Genomic DNA, 17612 nt, shown 5'->3' on the forward strand with positions numbered 1-17612 from the left:
TTTTTTACAGTGTGGCATTGTCTTATGAATAGGCTATGCATGGTTTGGTTTGTCTTAAAGCATAATAAAAACACCACTTAAACATATAAACAAATTTGATTTTCACAACAGGGGGACTTTAAAATAGTAAAATAACAGTTGTGCTGGGCTAAACACTATATGCTACTAAGGGAAGCTCTAAACACCAACCATATGGCCACTGTACAAGTCTATTTATCATTTTAGGATATTCTTACTGAAAGCTAGTCGGTAAATAGAGCGGCGGAGATGGTTAGAGCGCCGCTAGCCCCCTACCTGTCAATCAAGCGCTGTGTGTATAGAATCAGCTCAGAGGCTCCGCCCCCTCCACACTAAACTCATCTGATAACACCGAGAGCCGGAGGAATCAAAGACACCGACTACACGGTCGCCCGTTGCCGCTGGAGCATCACTACCGACCACGCAGCACGTCTCCAGCTCTCTCTTTATCAAAGCACGCAAGCAATATCGACTGGAAGGGACCGAGAGGAATATATTACCCTCTTAACAGAACAATGAACGCGGGCTGATTTCTCAGGTAAGCCGCGCGCGCACGAGCCTGTTATAATAGCAGCGTTTTGCGAATGCAATATTTAATAAGCCTCAAATTACCGGATACTATGAGTACATGCATTTTTTTTTTTGCGTGTTTGTCTTTCATTAAGCCACATTTACGCTCGCAGTCACTTACTACACGTTGCTCCGTCGCCTCGATAAACGGACGCGATATGAAATGATTTGAGCGCGTGATCCAGCTGTGCAGTTCTGCAGTGATGGCTGCACAACATCTGAGTGCTTTTGCTTGTAGACCCCCGTGCTGGCGTTCAAAACACACGCAGTGTTGGGTTCAATGCGCTCCATAACCCTGCCCTTCTGTGTTCTCTGGCGCTTCATTTGCTGTGCTTGCTGAAGTTCAATTAAATACCTTAAGGCAGCCCTGAAGTGCAGTTCTGATGGTATCTACGAGACATCCAAGAGCTCTTTGTCTGCCAGGTGAGCAGGCTTGAGAGAACATGTGGTAGGGATAGGGGTTTTAAATGCATAGACTCACTTTCAGATTTCAGTTTTGCATGAGTATGGTGTGCTTTGAAATTGAAAATGTCCTAAAAAAAACAGTAAAAACCTATTGTGAGGATTGCCAGGGGTCTTGATTAAAATCTTCAAGGCAGTGTTGTGCTGCTGCCTTTGGAATGATGCAATGTGTTGGTTGTTTCTTCTTAGTACAATAGAAATCCATGTTCCAGTTCAATTTGATGTTGACATGGTTTCTTGGTGAAAGGCTTATGTGCTATCAACAAGGAACCAATGCTGTATGTATATCAAAAAAAATATTAAACATCATAAATGTTTCAAGTATTTTCGTTTATTCTTTGTTTGGCTATTATAATTAGTCACATTTATTTAAAGAAAGATTATTATTTAACAAAACTGTATACAGTTTATATAGTGCTATACTGATGGTGGCTTTACAATATTTAACTACATTAATTCACAGATTTGTTTGTTCCTCGAGTAATTTCTGCTTAATTCAAGATAATTTCTTCTGAATAGGTGAATTGTTTACCTTTTTATTAGCAGTAGTACCACTAATTGCCAATTAGTCAATTTCACTGTTATCATAGCCTACTGTAATAGTGTTTATTAATATTTTGTATGAATTTTTTTTTATTCTCAGTTTTCATTTTAATGATTGTTTATAAAACATTTTTGTGCTTTTGTCATTCATTTAAATAATCTCTCTCTCTCTCTCTCTCTCTCTCTCTCTCTCTCTCTCTCTCTCTCTCTCTCTCTCTCTCTCTCTCTCTCTAATATATATTATACATAAATACATACATACATACATACACACACATCTTTGGAACTCAAAGAGAACGGGAGGCAAACGAGATGTTGCCTTCCTCTTTAGTATTCATCCCTTGGCGTTGAAAAAAAAAGAGTAGTATAGTTATTAATGCATTATTTTGTATAATAATTGCATGAATTAGGTTTCTGCAAGTATATATACAAGTTTGTGTGTGAGTGACTGTATGTGCCTTAGTGGGTGTATCTGGGAGATTTTCCAGCATGACAACAACAAGCAGTGTGACAGAATCAATCCAAGAACAATGGGACATTTTCTGGAGTATAGAAAAAAATGGCTATAATGGTAAATAGTCTCTAGAGACTATCTGTGCAGTTTTAAACTAGCTAGCATAACAACAAGACCCAGCAGACGCGTAGCCTGTGTTGTGCTAAAACACACCAACAGTGCAGATTTTTGAGAGACTAAATAACGCAAAGCATTTCAAATAAAATGAATCTATGAATTGTTATAGAACTATTTTGTTTGGTTTGTATGTAATGTGATTTCTGGAATGTCTGTTTCTTCCTTGTAAGGTGGAAGATCTGGTTAATGAGTCAAGTCTCAATTACTTTTGTTTTGTGCATAGTGTTAAGTATTGAGTTCAGCTACTAAAATACACAGACAATAGCAAATAGCAAAAAATCAGAAATTAGACTTTGCTTGTATGTATTTAATTAATAGTTAAAAATGACCACACTGTAATTTTTTGGTAAATAAACAAGGATCATTGGAGTACGTTTTCAGACAGGTAGTCTTTCAACTTCAAAAAATCATGTTTAATTCAATGTTACTTGCCATGTCTTTGTCATTTGGGAAATTTAGCAGTTTCTGAGTAAATATAGTTTCAAAGTATATCATACAGCAATTTCAGTACCGGATTCACAAGTACAAAAACACACTTGCATTAACATGGATCCTGGATCTTGAGTTATCCGGATGCCGGGCCATTATTTAACACCAGTTCTCAGAGGAGAGACAGACCGTATGACCTGCATATGAAAACACTGGCAGTAGATGCCAGGGTTGCAGTTGGAGTTCATTTTTAAAATGAAACATGACACATGCTATATTGTCCACCAGGCCAAATCCCACATGTGGCTTATTGACCGTCACTGCATCTTGCTCTTGCAGTTCCTGATCAATGGTAGTGTCCATTTGTGTTTTATGTTGTATAGATCGTAAGTGGGGTCAGTAGAACACTGTTGCCTTTTAATAGTTTTCAGGTCAGAGTTTTTTACTTTTGTATATTCAATGTGTTTGTCCCCTATCATTACGTTGTAGCCTATTGTGTTTAGTAGTAGTACCATCTAGGACAGTGGTTTTCAAAATTATTTTAAGAGCGATCCTTTTTTGTTCTTTTTAAATTGACGCGACCCATATACAACCATTAACAGGCAATCAAGTCAAGGCATGCTGTGGTTTTGTTTACGTTTATGCTGCAGTTGGCCATGACCTGGCTTCCACTTTTGTGGTTTTATTTAATTTAACTTCTGCTTGCCGGTTCTGGTCCCTGAGTCTTGAACTTTGTTTTATGTATGTGCTGGTCAACAATTAATCGCATCCAAAATAAAAGCTTGTATAATATACGTGCCACGCACATGCATGTATATATTTAAGAAATAATGTGTTGTATATAAAATGTAGGCTACGTACGTTTTTACGAGATAATTTTTTTTAACAAATTCATATGAATTGGCAACCAATCTCATTCGTACATGACTTACCCCAGTGTCGGGTATGTTTAGGAGTAGACCTTCATGCTTACTTTTTTTCCCAATAATAATACGTTTTTGTACAATTCACATCGTACAAATTCATATGAAATCGCCACCTCGTAACAGTTGCATTTTCCCGTGAGATCAATCTGGATGTAGTGGTTTAGAATTTTGGGCTAATGCAATAAGATAATATTTAGTTGGACAGACAGATATTTAGACGGACAGACATACAGAGATATTTAGACAGACATTTAGCCGAACAGATATACAGACAGATATTTAGATAGACATTTAGACAGACAGACGTACGCAGTGTGCATGCCTTGACCGTTTTAACAGATTCAAGGTTTTGAAGTTTACACGAAGATGATAACGGTATCGTTTTCAAAGCGTGTTGTCCCTGGGCAGACCCTGGGCACTGTTGAGCATAAAACAACATTTTCATCAACTGAGCAGCTAAACTCCATAGACAAACATTGACACTTTGACGTTGACACACATTGAAATTTATCAGAAGAACTAAGATCATGATGACAGATGTGGCCGGCACTTTACATACAATGGGTAAAGAAATCCACACGGTATCATACAGAGAGAGCTGAAGCAGAGACAATAGATATGCAACAAGGAGGTATCAGAATCCTACAAAGCCTACAAATAACCAATAGGCAACAATTCCAAACATATTTATACATGTGTATTATCATTTTAAATTGGTTCATGTGCATCTTTTACCCCGACTGCATGCCTGTAGCTTATTTTGCAACAAAGTGGAGGTTTGTAATTATCGCAGTATTCTCTTCCACACACAACACTGAGGAAACCAGGGAAAACAGTGTTTTGACTTTATTCAGACTGAGTTTCCCCTTCATGCAGAATTAATTAGCACTGAATATTTCAAAGACAAAACGCAAATCAGAAAACAAAGCAGAATATAGTTTGTTTTTAAGGAATTTGTTGGCAAACTATAAGACCAATTGCGGAACTTGCACATTTATTTTAAAGGGCACCTATTATGCAAAATTCAATTTTACATGACGTTTGGACATAAATGTGTGTTGGCACAGTGTGTGTACACAACCACAATGATAAATCCAAATCCACCATGTTTTTTTTACCTTTATTTATCCAGGTAAACCGTTTGAGAACCACCTCTCATTTACAAACATGACCTGGCAAAGAGGCTACATAAACAAATAGAAACACACTGTGTAACTGTATAGTCATACACATGACGCATTGAACAAGCAATTAAAATAAGAGAGGTAGACAGAAAATGGAAAAAAAAAAAAAATTAAGCGCATTAAATATGTGTATTTAAATATGGTTCAGGATTGTCAGCAGGAACTAGAGTCAACTATGTTGTTTTAGAGGTTCTGCTTAATGTATTTTGTAAACTTAATGTAACTTTGCTAAACTTAACACTTGATCTTGTGTGATCGGTCTAATGAGCGGCATGAAGAAGATACTCTTAATACTAATTCTAATACTCTCACCCTCATGTCTCTCACCCTCATCTTTGAAAGACAAACTTAAAATATATATTTTTTATGAATACGCAAGAGATTTCTGACTAAATCGTTTGATGGATCACTATTTCAATGTTTTTTTGCTTTTTTTTAATGCATTAAAGTTTTGGCTACTTTCAATTGATCAAATTATTTAAGTATATTTGTTTTCCAAAATGAACCGATATCTTACAGGTTTTTACCTCTTTCAAATACCCAGCGAGATGGCGACAAAGCGGTCATCAGTGAACTATGTGTATCAGACTGTGGAAGAATACTAGTGGTAAAAACGCCTCAACAAATGTCTCACAACTGAATGGCAGGGGAAATTGTGTTCAAAATAGCCAGCAAAAGCTTTGGTCTTTAACACCGGAGAACTGAGATTTGGTCTGGTCCACGTCTGACATTTATGCTTTCATTCTGAAATAACCTTGTACTAGTTAAGTGATTTCATTGTTTGGCGGGTTAAGGTTACTGCGGCTGTTGTGCGGTAATTATATTTGCCTGATATTCTTTGTGTACATTAGGATGTAATGACTTATGACTGATTAAATCTGCAAATCAGTAGTGCTGAAGTTCTTCACCCTGCTGCCTTTTCTAATTACCTCAACCTGATTGCAGCTCCGCTGTTCTCTTTTTTTTCAGTTGATAAAAACACCCACACAATGAATACTGCTTCATTGCTTCAGAAAATAAAATGCATGTCTGCTAATGTCACATTCAACATTCAAAACTACACCCATACGACCATATGAAACAAAACCAATAATGAGATTTGTTTGGGATTGAAACAATAAAAGTGCTCAATAGCTGAATAATTTTCATTCGCCACACATCATTTTACACTACATTATATCCAACCCGGTCTCACCCCAAAACGTCATGTACTGACGGGTCTTGACCATACGTCAACATACGACGAAAAGGGTACCCCTATAACGTCAATATGAGACGCAGACATAAGCAGCAGCGCCTCCTAGCGGTACCCTAACGCATACCTAAACCCAACCATACCCGAATCGTCACACATGGACGTTATAGGGGTACCCTTTTCGTCGTATGTTGCCGTATGGTCAAGACCCGTCAGTATGTGACGTTTTGTGGTGAGACTGTGTTATTATATCACACTTCGCTGTAAAAAGTGATCAGTTGACTTAGGCCCCATCCACACTACTGCGTTTTCGTTTAGAAACGGAGACCTTTTGCTACGTTTGCACCTCCCGTCCAGTCTACAACGGCAAAAACGAAGACCTAAAACGGAGAAGTTTAAAAACGCTCCGACCCCGTTTTGCATTTTGAATCTCCGGAGGGCGTTTTAGTGAAGACGGTCAAAACAGAGGACATTAGAAACGATGATGCAGAGGCTCACGCTCGGCTCTATGATTGGATGTCATCAGTCATGGCGTATCCTTCCCTGATTCGTCAGACACCCATCACATGACCCGTCCCCCGGAAGAAAACATACAAAAACAGCCTACGTAACGTTAGTGACTGCAACATGGATAACGAATTACAAGCGTTACTGACGTTGATGTCTTTGCTAGCAGCTGTTGTGCAAGTAAATTCTGCATTTTACAATGCTATAACTGCCTACATGCGCCTGTTTACATCGGCACGCGCATGCCCAGTGTTGGTGAGTGGTCACGTGATCCGCGTTTTCAGTCGTTTTAATGTGGACTGAGATCAATTCTAATACGCAGCTAAAACGCTGGTGTGAACTGAGATAGTATTCGTTTTAATTCTCCGTTTCTAAATTAAAACGCAGTAGTGTGGATGAGGCCTTAATCATTTTAAGGGTCTCCTCGCATTTCTTTTTAAAAGTTAAGTAAATAAACTTCATGTGTAATTGAAGAAAATTAAGTTGTCAACTTGACAATTCCACATAACTTTATATTTTTCATTTAATTTATTTACTTAAAGGTGCTCTAAGCGATGTCACTCGTTTTTTAGGCTGACATTTTTTGTCACATGCAGCAAACATCTCCTCACTATCCGCTAGCTGCCTGTCTCCTGAACACACTGTAAAAAAACACGGTCTCTGTAGACAGTCCAGGCTCCACAAACGGCAACAAAAACAAACTGGCCCAACCTGCACCACGAAACAACAGTGTTCCAGCCAATAACCAACAAGAATGATGTGGGGGTTGGGGGGTTAGTGCGCGTGCACATGAATGGGGGTGTTTGGAGTTGAAGAGAGGGAAGCTAAAGGAGAGATGTCCTTGACAACGACTAACGTTAGAATTATATTCTCTTGCATTTTAATATGGCCGACACACGACCAAAAGAGACGACGTTCCGATGAACAAAGGGCAAAGAATAGGGAAAAGAAGGAACGCGCAAAGTCCTGAATTTACATCGAATAAGCACGGAAGGGAGGGGGAGGGGACAGGATGAGGAGGAGGGAGGGTCAAGCTAGCCTCCGTTTTGTTTGAGAATACTTCGAACGTCAACAAGAAGTGACGTCTACCAACACCGCTTCGAGCACCTTTAAGGCAGTTACATTTTTACAGTGTACGTAAGTTTCAGGCTAGTTGACAACGGTCACCACCAATATTTTACTAAGGTGTAGTTAGTTGTCATAGTTAAAGGTACTGTATGTTAGAATTTTCATGTGGTAATAGCTTTTTTTTTATTGCTAATGTGTGGCCAGATTGTAACAAAACTTATTAAAAATGATAGTACAAATCTGAACTACTGGACCAGGAAAAATCTATATATTTTTTTAGGCCTATCATAGGTTATCATGGAGACTTAAAAAATGGGTCGCCAGGATGATATAAGGAAATTGTGTGTGTGTGTCAAGTCACCTTTATTTATATAGCGCTTTTTAATATACAGATTGTTTCAAAGCAGCTTTACAGAAATAACAGGAAAATAAATGCAAAAAAGTTTCTAGAAGAAAATGTTTCAGTCCAGCTTAAGTTCAGTGATGGTTTAGTTTTGTTGTAAAAAAGCTATTTAGTTAATTTATATATATATATATATATATATATATATATATATATATATATATATATATATATATATACATAATCTGTGATGTCATCGTCCAGCTCAGTTCAGTTCTCATATAATGGTGTCAATGCAGGCAGATCAATAATTTTGTTGAATATTAAATGAATTGTCCACACAAGCAAGCCGAACTCGACGAAGGTGAAAAAGATGACGTGTGTGTACCGGTATATTGGTGTACGATTGATCACATCCAAAATAAAAGTTTGTTTTGCATTTGATTACTTTAATTTCTGTAGTATTTACCTGAATACTATAGACCCACCTGAAAACCTTAAAGCCATGTTGATTTAATTTGTTCCTTTATGTGGGTGTTTTTTATATGAATGTATCTGAACTCAAGTGAACTGACGGTCTTTAGAAAAGTTTTATTTCGATTGAATCTTTCTTTATTTTTCCAGATAAAGCTGCGTTTATGAGCGCTGCGCTGCTTTGTGTACAGCCGTTACCGGGGAAACCGCTGTTTCTGCCGCTCCTAAAGCGCCTCCTGCTGGCCTGGCGCCTCTTTGTAAACTCATTTCCCAACTCCACTAGAGTTAAACAGTTGAGTTTTAACATTTTTGACTCCATTAAGCCGATCTCCGAGTCTGGCGGTAGCACTTTTAGCATAGCTTAGCATGGATCATTTAATCTCATTAGACCGTTAGCATCTCTCTAAAAAAAATTACCAAAGAGTTTCGATATTTTTCCTATTTAAACCTTGACTCTTCTGTAGTTACATCGTGTACTAAGACCGACGGAAAATGAAAAGTTGCGATGTTCTAGGCCAATATGACTAGGAACTATACTCTCATTCCTGCGTAATAATCAAGGAACTGTGCTGCCGTACCATGGGTGCAGCAGGCGCAATGATATTACGCAGCGTCTGAAAATAGTCCCCAGCTAGCTAGGTAACTTCCAACGTGACCGGCACTAAGTTTGTAATATTGCGCCTGCTGGTACGGCAGCACATTTTTACTTCACAAATTATAGACATGGCCGATTCGCGTGGGATTAAGATCACAGACAACCTCCACAATTATTACAAGTGACTAGAGGTCACCAGGTAATACTTAGGCTATCCCGTGCGAATAGGGCTTAAGTCAATCTACTGCAGTATTTCTTCTCTCACTCAGTAGAAAATGTATTACACCCAGTCATGCTTGAAAAAAATAATACTGTCATATACAGTGAAACCAGTATAATTTTGAAAAATACCGTGATACTGATTTTTGGTCATTCCGCCCCGCACTATTCATTTGTGCTATCGTTTGCAATTTGTTAATTTGTTCATATTTTATTACTGACTGTTTACTTGTCTTTTTTTGTAAACTGGGTAGTTCAATTATTTAAATAAATTCCACCTGTGCTGTGCGTAAGCTATTACAACAAAATTACCCCAAATTAAAACATGGCAGGTTTCCCTGTGGTATTGAAAATGCTATTGAATATCTATATTGTTCAATGTATCATCGAAGTTGGTACATCCCTGTTCTAAAAAAATGTGGTATAGATGGTTGCCCTGGTCATTCTCTATCTCATAAAATACTAATGCTCATTTAGTTGAGTTTAGGCCATTCATCCACACTGACTTACAGTATGCTAATTTTAGGGCTGATTCCCATGGAGCATCCTGGTCTGAGGTTAAATGTATTGCTATTGTACAGGAACAACAGGCTAGATTTTGATCACCTTTAGTTCCTGGGACACCGTTGCTTGGGGATTAGACTTGAGCTTTCTGCATTACAAAGTTCGTTCGCCGCTTTAACCTTCAAGCCACCACCAACCGAAGTCCTCTGTAAGACAAACTGTCAGAGAACAATGGGTTGTAAGTACATTAATCTGAACTTTTGCCTTCTTTGGAGTTTGCTCGTGGCTGATAAATCAATACGTTCATATGAACATGTCTCAACAATTTCAAGGGCTGAGCACATCTAAGAGCCCAGAACTGAAATAAAAAAAGCTCCTGCAGTTATAAACACTGCATAAACACTTCTAAGGGATCGAACAGGAAAGAGTCATTGCATGTTAACAATGTTTTCTTTCTACTCTTGAGGTTGTGTGCTATAGATTTATTAGAATGTGGTTGAAGTGTTGACGGTCTCATTCCAGTCCCATACTTTGAGGAATTATGATGAAGGACTGTGAACTCAAAGCCGTGCTGTTGTGAGGCAGTGAGTCATAGTCTCTCTGGTCTTAATGAAAGAAGCGAGATTGTCAATCATTTCAGAGCTTTATGACATCTCCATCTGTTCCTTGAGATTATCTGGAGTCTGTGTCTGTATTAATTCATAATATTAGTCAAATTTTCTGATTCTCTGAAGTCAAGCGCATAGCATTTGGCATGATACCAAAATTTCAGTTGTCAGTTTCACTTTTTGTTTAGTCTTTTTATATTTTCTTGGAAATGTTACTTCAATTTGGTAAATATTTTGTCATTTATTTTACTGATAAAATTGAGTTGCATATAATATTAGTTGACACATACAATTTGTGTAGTGTTGAAAGCCTGTCAAACTTTCCAGTTTTAAAATCTTATGTTAAAAATGTATAAACATTAAAAATGCATCAAACATTATGAAAGATTTATTGATATAAATAAAATACAGCATATATGAAAACCAGAGTTCCTGAAAGAAAATATATAATTTTAATGAGTATACTAAAGTACTGTTTAGAACTCTGGTGTGATTTTGTCATGCTTTACATATTGTAAAAAAAAAAAAAAAAAAAAATCATCTAGGGCATCTTTTTACGCTATACAGTGTTGGGGTAATGCATTACAAGTAACTTCGGATACATGACGGGGTTTTTTTTAGTTCCAGATTAAATGTGAGCAGGCGTTTACTCATCTCACTTGCACAAAAACAGATTTAGTTTACCTCAAAATTAAGAAACAAGTGAAACACAAACTCAGAATATTATATTATGCAAACCTGCAATATTTAAATGTTAACTTGCACATGTTTTTTGTGTTCTAAAAATGTGTGTTTTTTTACACATTATGCATTTAATATATTTTAATTAATAAAACAAGCAAGCCCAGCAAAGATGAGAAAGTAATGTGACGCATTACTTTCCATACACTAGTTGTTTTTAAGGGAGTAACTTGCCCCATATATGCACTGTATAACTGCTTATGTTTGATTAGACTCAATAAATGATCGATTATAACTTTTTTTTTATCTTGTCGTTTCGTCATTGACAGACTTTTCTTTAATATCAAAAAATGAAAGAGATGGAAAAAGACACCTTATGATAATAATGAAATTCATCATTGATTTCGTTGACATTTCCATGGCAGTGAGATTCTACGATTCACAATACTACTGAAGTGCACAGATAGAGAGAGAGAGAGGGAGAGAAAAAGGCCTGATTATATACTATAATATTCACAGTGTGAGTGGAAAGTGGGTCAAGAAGAGCAATTATTTTAAACCTATTTAAATATTTACTTTATACATTCATGTCTCTCTCTGTCTCGTGCATTAAGAGTACCGTGAAAATACTAGTATAAATATTTGTATGTATTTAAATTGTAATTTTGTTATATCAAAGTATTGGTGGTACTTTTGACATCCCTGCTAATTTGACTTAGGTTCGTGCAGCTCATACTTTCTTATTTCCGTGGCTGGTGGAGCGTAAAAGCCGCCGAGCCGTCCATTAAAGTGACTGAGGGACGGATGGCTCGCACGCGGCCCTGTGTGTCTTTCCACTGCTCTCTGTGCTGCTGTCTAATGGGCTGTCAGGTGTCAGGGGCAGCCGCTGCAGACTCTGGCCCAGGGGAGGAGACACGAGTGTAATTTTAGATGACAGGCAAACGCTGAAGTTCTGGGTTAGACCTCCAAGCGCCAAGAGGGTACATTTATCTGCGGCGGTGCTTTGGACCTCAATGAAATTGAATGAACTTCAATTAGAAGTACACAACGCAAGTGTAATTGAGTCTAACAGAAAGCTTGTAAACCCCTGAGCTGGGTGTGAGCGGGTCACTGTGGCGGCATGTTCAGGTAATTACTAATTCTGCAGTGTAGGAAATACTATGCGCAGATTACTTCTCTGCAAGTTGGTTATCAGACTCGACACCTACACTGTTTTTAGTGGGAGTAAAGCGTGCGTTTATGACTGCTGGCCGTAAGACCTAAACATAAATTCAAAATATCAGTTTTATAATGGATCTTTGTTCAACTTGTTTGAATATCTTTTGGTTTCAAGATGAAAGATGACATGTATGACTTTATTGATCTAGTTTGGTATGGGTTAATAATACAAATATTTCTCAGTGGCGTTCTCCCAACACACAAAAAGAAAGTTATTTAAATCTATAGCTTTAGTGCGCCAGTAGGAAATATCAGCTTGCATTTCCAAATACTCCTCTTGCCATTTACTTGTATTGATTACATGCATCTTGTATATGGTGCCACAATTATGGATTTCTTTGGTCTCAAGTTATTCTGTCTTGTCATGTAATCCCCGGTGGACTCGAGGATGGTGAGATCAGATCTCTGTGTGAACCATACAGTCTGTAGTCGCACCCCTTGTCAATGCAAAAAAATGTAAATAAAACTGGATTATTGCAATGAATAACAAAAGGAGTGTTTGGATGTTGTATGTAAAGTTATTTCTTTACAATTCTTCACAATAATGCAAAAGCTATAAGTTACTTGTTACTTTGGGGTTAGGATCGTTTGGTAACACTTTATTTTACAGTGTCCTTGTTATGTTGCATGTGTGGTAATAACAGTCAATTATGCATATTATACTTACTGTGGTAATAACAGTACATAATGCATAATTACATGCAACTAAACCAAACCCCATTCCTAATCTTAAGTCTATAGTAAGTACATGTTGTTAATTCTTATTGCTTAGTACTTAAGTGTATAACTACACTGTAATAAGGACACCTTATAATAAATTGTAAGTGTAAGTCTCCAGGGCTGCATTTAATCAAACTCCGTAAAAAAGGTAATATAGTGAAATATTCCCAGTTATTACAAAATGTATTAGTATTTACTAATAATTGTATATATTTTTTTTCTATTTGAATATATTTTAAAATCTAATTTATTCCTGTGATAGCCAAGCTGAATTGTCAGCAGCCATTTTGTTGTAGAATAAAAGTCATGGTGACTTCTGTGGAACTCTATATTTTGAAGAATGTTAAAGGGGTCATGACATGAGAAACCAAATTTGCCTTGATCTTTTGGTATATAAGAGGTCTTTGTACCATTAAAACGTCCTGCAAGTTTCAAAGCTTAAGACGTCCTCCCCATTATAAACGAATCATTTATTTAATCAAGCTCTAAATACAGCTCGTTCTGGATCCATGGTAAGAAGTGACGTCACGGTACGAAGTGACGTACCAGCGTTTGCATATAGACCGCCTTCAGCGCAAGACAACTACGCTTTAAGCGCAAGACAACTACGCTCATTTCGTATCGTTGTCGCGCCCGCGCGCTGCGCGCCTCACAAGTGTTCAGTCGACGGACAGCGAGTGGGTCTGTGTACAGGGAAATTACGATGCCGCAGCTGTGCTGTTCCTGGCTGTGGACAAACAACATCTCTGAATACGCTGCAGAAAGATCCAGACGTCAGGGAAAAATGGATGCACTTTATTATTTGCGGACGTCCCAGTCACGGCAGTGTTAATGTAAGCGTTTGCTCTATACATTATAAGGATGACTGTTTTGAGAAAAAATCCCAATATGATGCTGGCTTTGCTAGAAAACTGTTGCTCAAAGATAAGTCCGTGCGACTATTCTGGGCTCAACAACGACGTTGCAAACTTACTTTTTATCACTGGCTAATATAAACACATTTGTATAAGAGAATCTTGAAAATATGTCGCCTGTCTAGTAGGCCTACATGTGATAGAAAATTAAAAATGTTGCCTTTATCAATGCTGCATCTTCAAATATGGCCTGTGCATGCATTTTTGTCCGTGGTACACCCTATCATTTCATTGAAATTAGTTAAATAATGTTAAACTGTTAGCAAATTAAGCTATAGGATAATTATGCAACAATAATCCGTTTTCAAGTGTCTCGGGTTACAATTTTTTTTATTAATTCAAAATAGCTTCACTTTCCATGTGGACACGGGCTGATCCAGTCTTCGTTGTTGTGGTGATGGTTCATTTTCCTCTGATTCCGGCTCAAACATAATAAGGTTTTATCGTTGCAAGAGCCATCGCTTCGCATGCATCACCCGCTACTAAACAGTTGCGCCGAATCCGCAAATGTTCTGGCTGGGGGCGTTAATAATTGATGCATAGGCACTGACGTTAGCCAATCATAACAGTGGGCGTTAACACTGAACTCTTAAAGGGGAAACACCCCCAAAACAGACTGTTTGAATCAGAGGATGAGAAACAGGGTGGGAAAAGGTCATAAATCACTACGTTTAAAAAGTTTTTTGTAAAAAAAAACTATAGTAATACTATAATTGCACCTAAGGGAACATAATAATTAAATTAAAAAAACCATGTCATGACCCCTTTAAACCATCTTTAGGGGCTTTCGCGCTGGAGGAATGTTTTCATAGTTCCTATAACTATTTGCGGGAGTACCCTCTTTTTGGCATGTTCCCACCTCAGGGACTGGTAACGATTTTAGTTATAGGAACACCTTTTGGGTGTTTGAGCTCCTCCTTCAGAGTAGGGGCTAAACCAGCACAATCACTTCGTAGGCCAAAACTAGCTAGCATTTAACTAGAGTTAGCATTTTACCACTTTAGCACTTCCGCTTCCATCCGAGGTGTTCTCATGAAGGCTTTTCAGTCCGATCAAGCCAACATCTGATTATTTTGGTGCATGTACATGTGCGTAACAATAGCTACGTTTACAAGTAATGTGCAACAGTTTTAACATCAGCCACACAACCTCAGTTCAAAACTGTACTTCTACCATCATTGCAAAATCGGTTGAGACATTTCTACCTGCACAATCTTTGCATGTTATACGAAGCTATCGGGGCAGCCAGTTAGCAGCTGCTTCAAAAGGTGTGGTTAATGTGGTCAGACATTTCTGTTTGTCTGTGCCATGCATGCTCAAACTCATGCCACTTAGCTTCTATGCACTTGCAGAGAGGATGTTTTTTTTCAAGCTTTTTTTTCCACATATGCACTGTGACAAGGCTTCTTGTGCAATTTTCCTTACACATCAGTCAATTTCATGAAGTGTTATATTGCAATCATGTTTGATTGATGTTGGTTATTAGTAATAAAATGGGTTTTATTTATTGTGCCTGTGCCAACCAACCTTGATATCATTGATGGATTTTTCCAGGTATTATAAACCTCCCTGATTGCAATAGGCAGGAGTGTTAGATATTTCACCTAGAATTATCTGGGCGAACTTGTCGGGATGACAGTGCGTGCTGTGCGAAGGCCTTTGTGTTTCCCAGGATTCTTTTGAGAGGTGTTCATCCTGCTGTTAGCTGAGGGAGAGTGTTGTCTTTGTGATGCAGAGCTCTGCGTATTTTGTCAGGTATGAATCCTGGGAAGTTCTTTTCTTTAGCTCTGTGTTTTTGACGTATCATTTAGCTCTTATCACACTGCCTCTGGAAATACCCATTTTATTCATCTGTCACAGTTAAACCGTAAGTGAGATAACACATCAACTGTCAACTGTCTGGGTTAAAAATGTTCCTTTGGGTCTGGGTACATTTTGTTTGATTTTAAGTATTTCGTTGAAATCCCGATCTGATGTAAATTATAATTTAGTAAGGTTTTTATTTATTTTATAAAATAAACTTTACCCCACCCAGAAGAACCATCATTTATACCAAGAAGCCACAAATAGAAAGGAATTAAATGCCATTAAAATGTAATTTAAATTACCAAAGCATGTTTTCGACTTACCGTTGCATTAAATGCCCTTTAAAATATTCACCGTGGCAATTCCGATTAACTTCATTTTGCCACTTCATACAACATTTATTGTTATTGCTGTAAAACTCTAATTAATTATGAAAATGTGTCTGCAGCAGCTGTCTTTGAACTGCAGTCTGAAGCAGTGTACAATGTATACCCTGAAAATATGTATTTACACAGACTTAACACCGCACAGTGTATGAAGCGCAAGCGCTTGATAATTTATTTGATTTTCGTTTACCTGTCAGAAAACAAGACAGTTTACAGTTATTTCATATGTGATGCGAGTGATATACACCGCCATTCAAAAGTTAGTTAGATCCAAATAAAACCCAGTTTATTTGGATCAACTTGCTCCTCAGAATCACAACATGTAAATATGAATAATTATTGATGTATATATTTTCTACCGAGTGTTCAAAATATCTCGTTTTGTGTTTTTTATTATGTATGTCTCCAGCTAACCGGCTAAATCACATTATTACTGTATTACTGAAATACTTCTGCTAATCAGTTGTGGGCTACTATTACCTAAAACTGTGTATTTTAATGCAGATTGTCTGTCGTTCTTACTACTTTGAGTAAAGATAAAGAATGGAGCAAGATTTGTTTTACAAACTTTGTTACATTAGTCATTCACGTTAGTGCTCGGCTAACGTATGCGCTGTGATTGATAGTTCTTCCAATGTTTCATCATCGGACTCCCGCTCAGATTGATACGATAAAATCAACGTCAACGTTACTGTGTTTACAGTGAACTTCAGCGCCGGAAACTTCCTCAGTCCTCAACGATTGTTCACAGTTATGGAAGTAGCTTCCAACAAGCGCTGTTGTCCACCTATTTTGTCTAAATATCTAGTTCAGTTATGAATCTCTAGAGGGAGCGGAGTGATAGGTCCTTTACATGCAATCTGCTAGCAATCACGGCACAAGCTGATTGGCCTCTGTTGATCCTGCAGCCAATGAGATTGCTTGTTCAACATTTAAATAGCACACTTTCACATTTACTCTGAAACCCTCTACCTCCCCAGCTCCACCTGCATAGATTTGCAGCATATCTCATACTCGCATCAGTGTGTGTGTCTGTGCGTCTATTTGCAGTAGCAAGTCCATACTTGCTCGGCAGCAGATGTAGTTCACCAAGACCAAATGCATTGTTGCCCCATTTGATAACGTGCTAAAACTATTCATGGAGTTGTCGTGATTGAAGTAAATGTAAAAACTAAAATCTTTTTGTTTAAGCGGTAGATGTAACAGCTTGGGCCGACTGGCCAATAAGAGCAGAGTAGCTCGCAGAAATGAGGGATTTAGAGAGACTGTTGTCTCGAGTTGTTTGAGAGTAATTAAAAAAATTGGTGATGTGCAATGTATGTTATGAGAAAATGAAAGTGTTTTTTTTAAACTTTGATGCAAACCTGTTGTAGGAGACCTTCAAAACAAAATTAGGAACCTTTTAAAATGGCATGTCTTACTGACCCCAAACTTTACAATCTAATGATTGAATGAACCATGATTGGTATATCACTAATAGTTAACTCATGCATGGGATGACTTGCATTACTGAGTGATTTCCAAATCGTCTGTGTTCTTTCAGAAGTGCATTTGGACCAGACTTCCTTTACACAGGGGCTCCGAAAAAGTACTAGGTCGCGTATCAGACGA

General features: G+C 37.7%; 1 protein-coding gene across 1 annotated transcript in view; it reads left to right on the forward strand.

Moving 5' to 3' along the window:
• Positions 1-248: 248 nt before the first annotated feature.
• Positions 249-17612, forward strand: part of st6gal2a (ST6 beta-galactosamide alpha-2,6-sialyltranferase 2a) — a 77823-nt gene continuing 60459 nt past the window's right edge. The window contains exon 1 of the mRNA XM_079618996.1: positions 249-556. The gene's annotated coding sequence lies outside the window, so the exon portion shown is untranslated. The remainder of the gene's footprint in view (positions 557-17612) is intronic.

Source organism: Phoxinus phoxinus, assembly GCF_949152265.1.
Source record: "Phoxinus phoxinus genome assembly, chromosome: 7".
Taxonomy (NCBI): domain Eukaryota; kingdom Metazoa; phylum Chordata; class Actinopteri; order Cypriniformes; family Leuciscidae; genus Phoxinus; species Phoxinus phoxinus.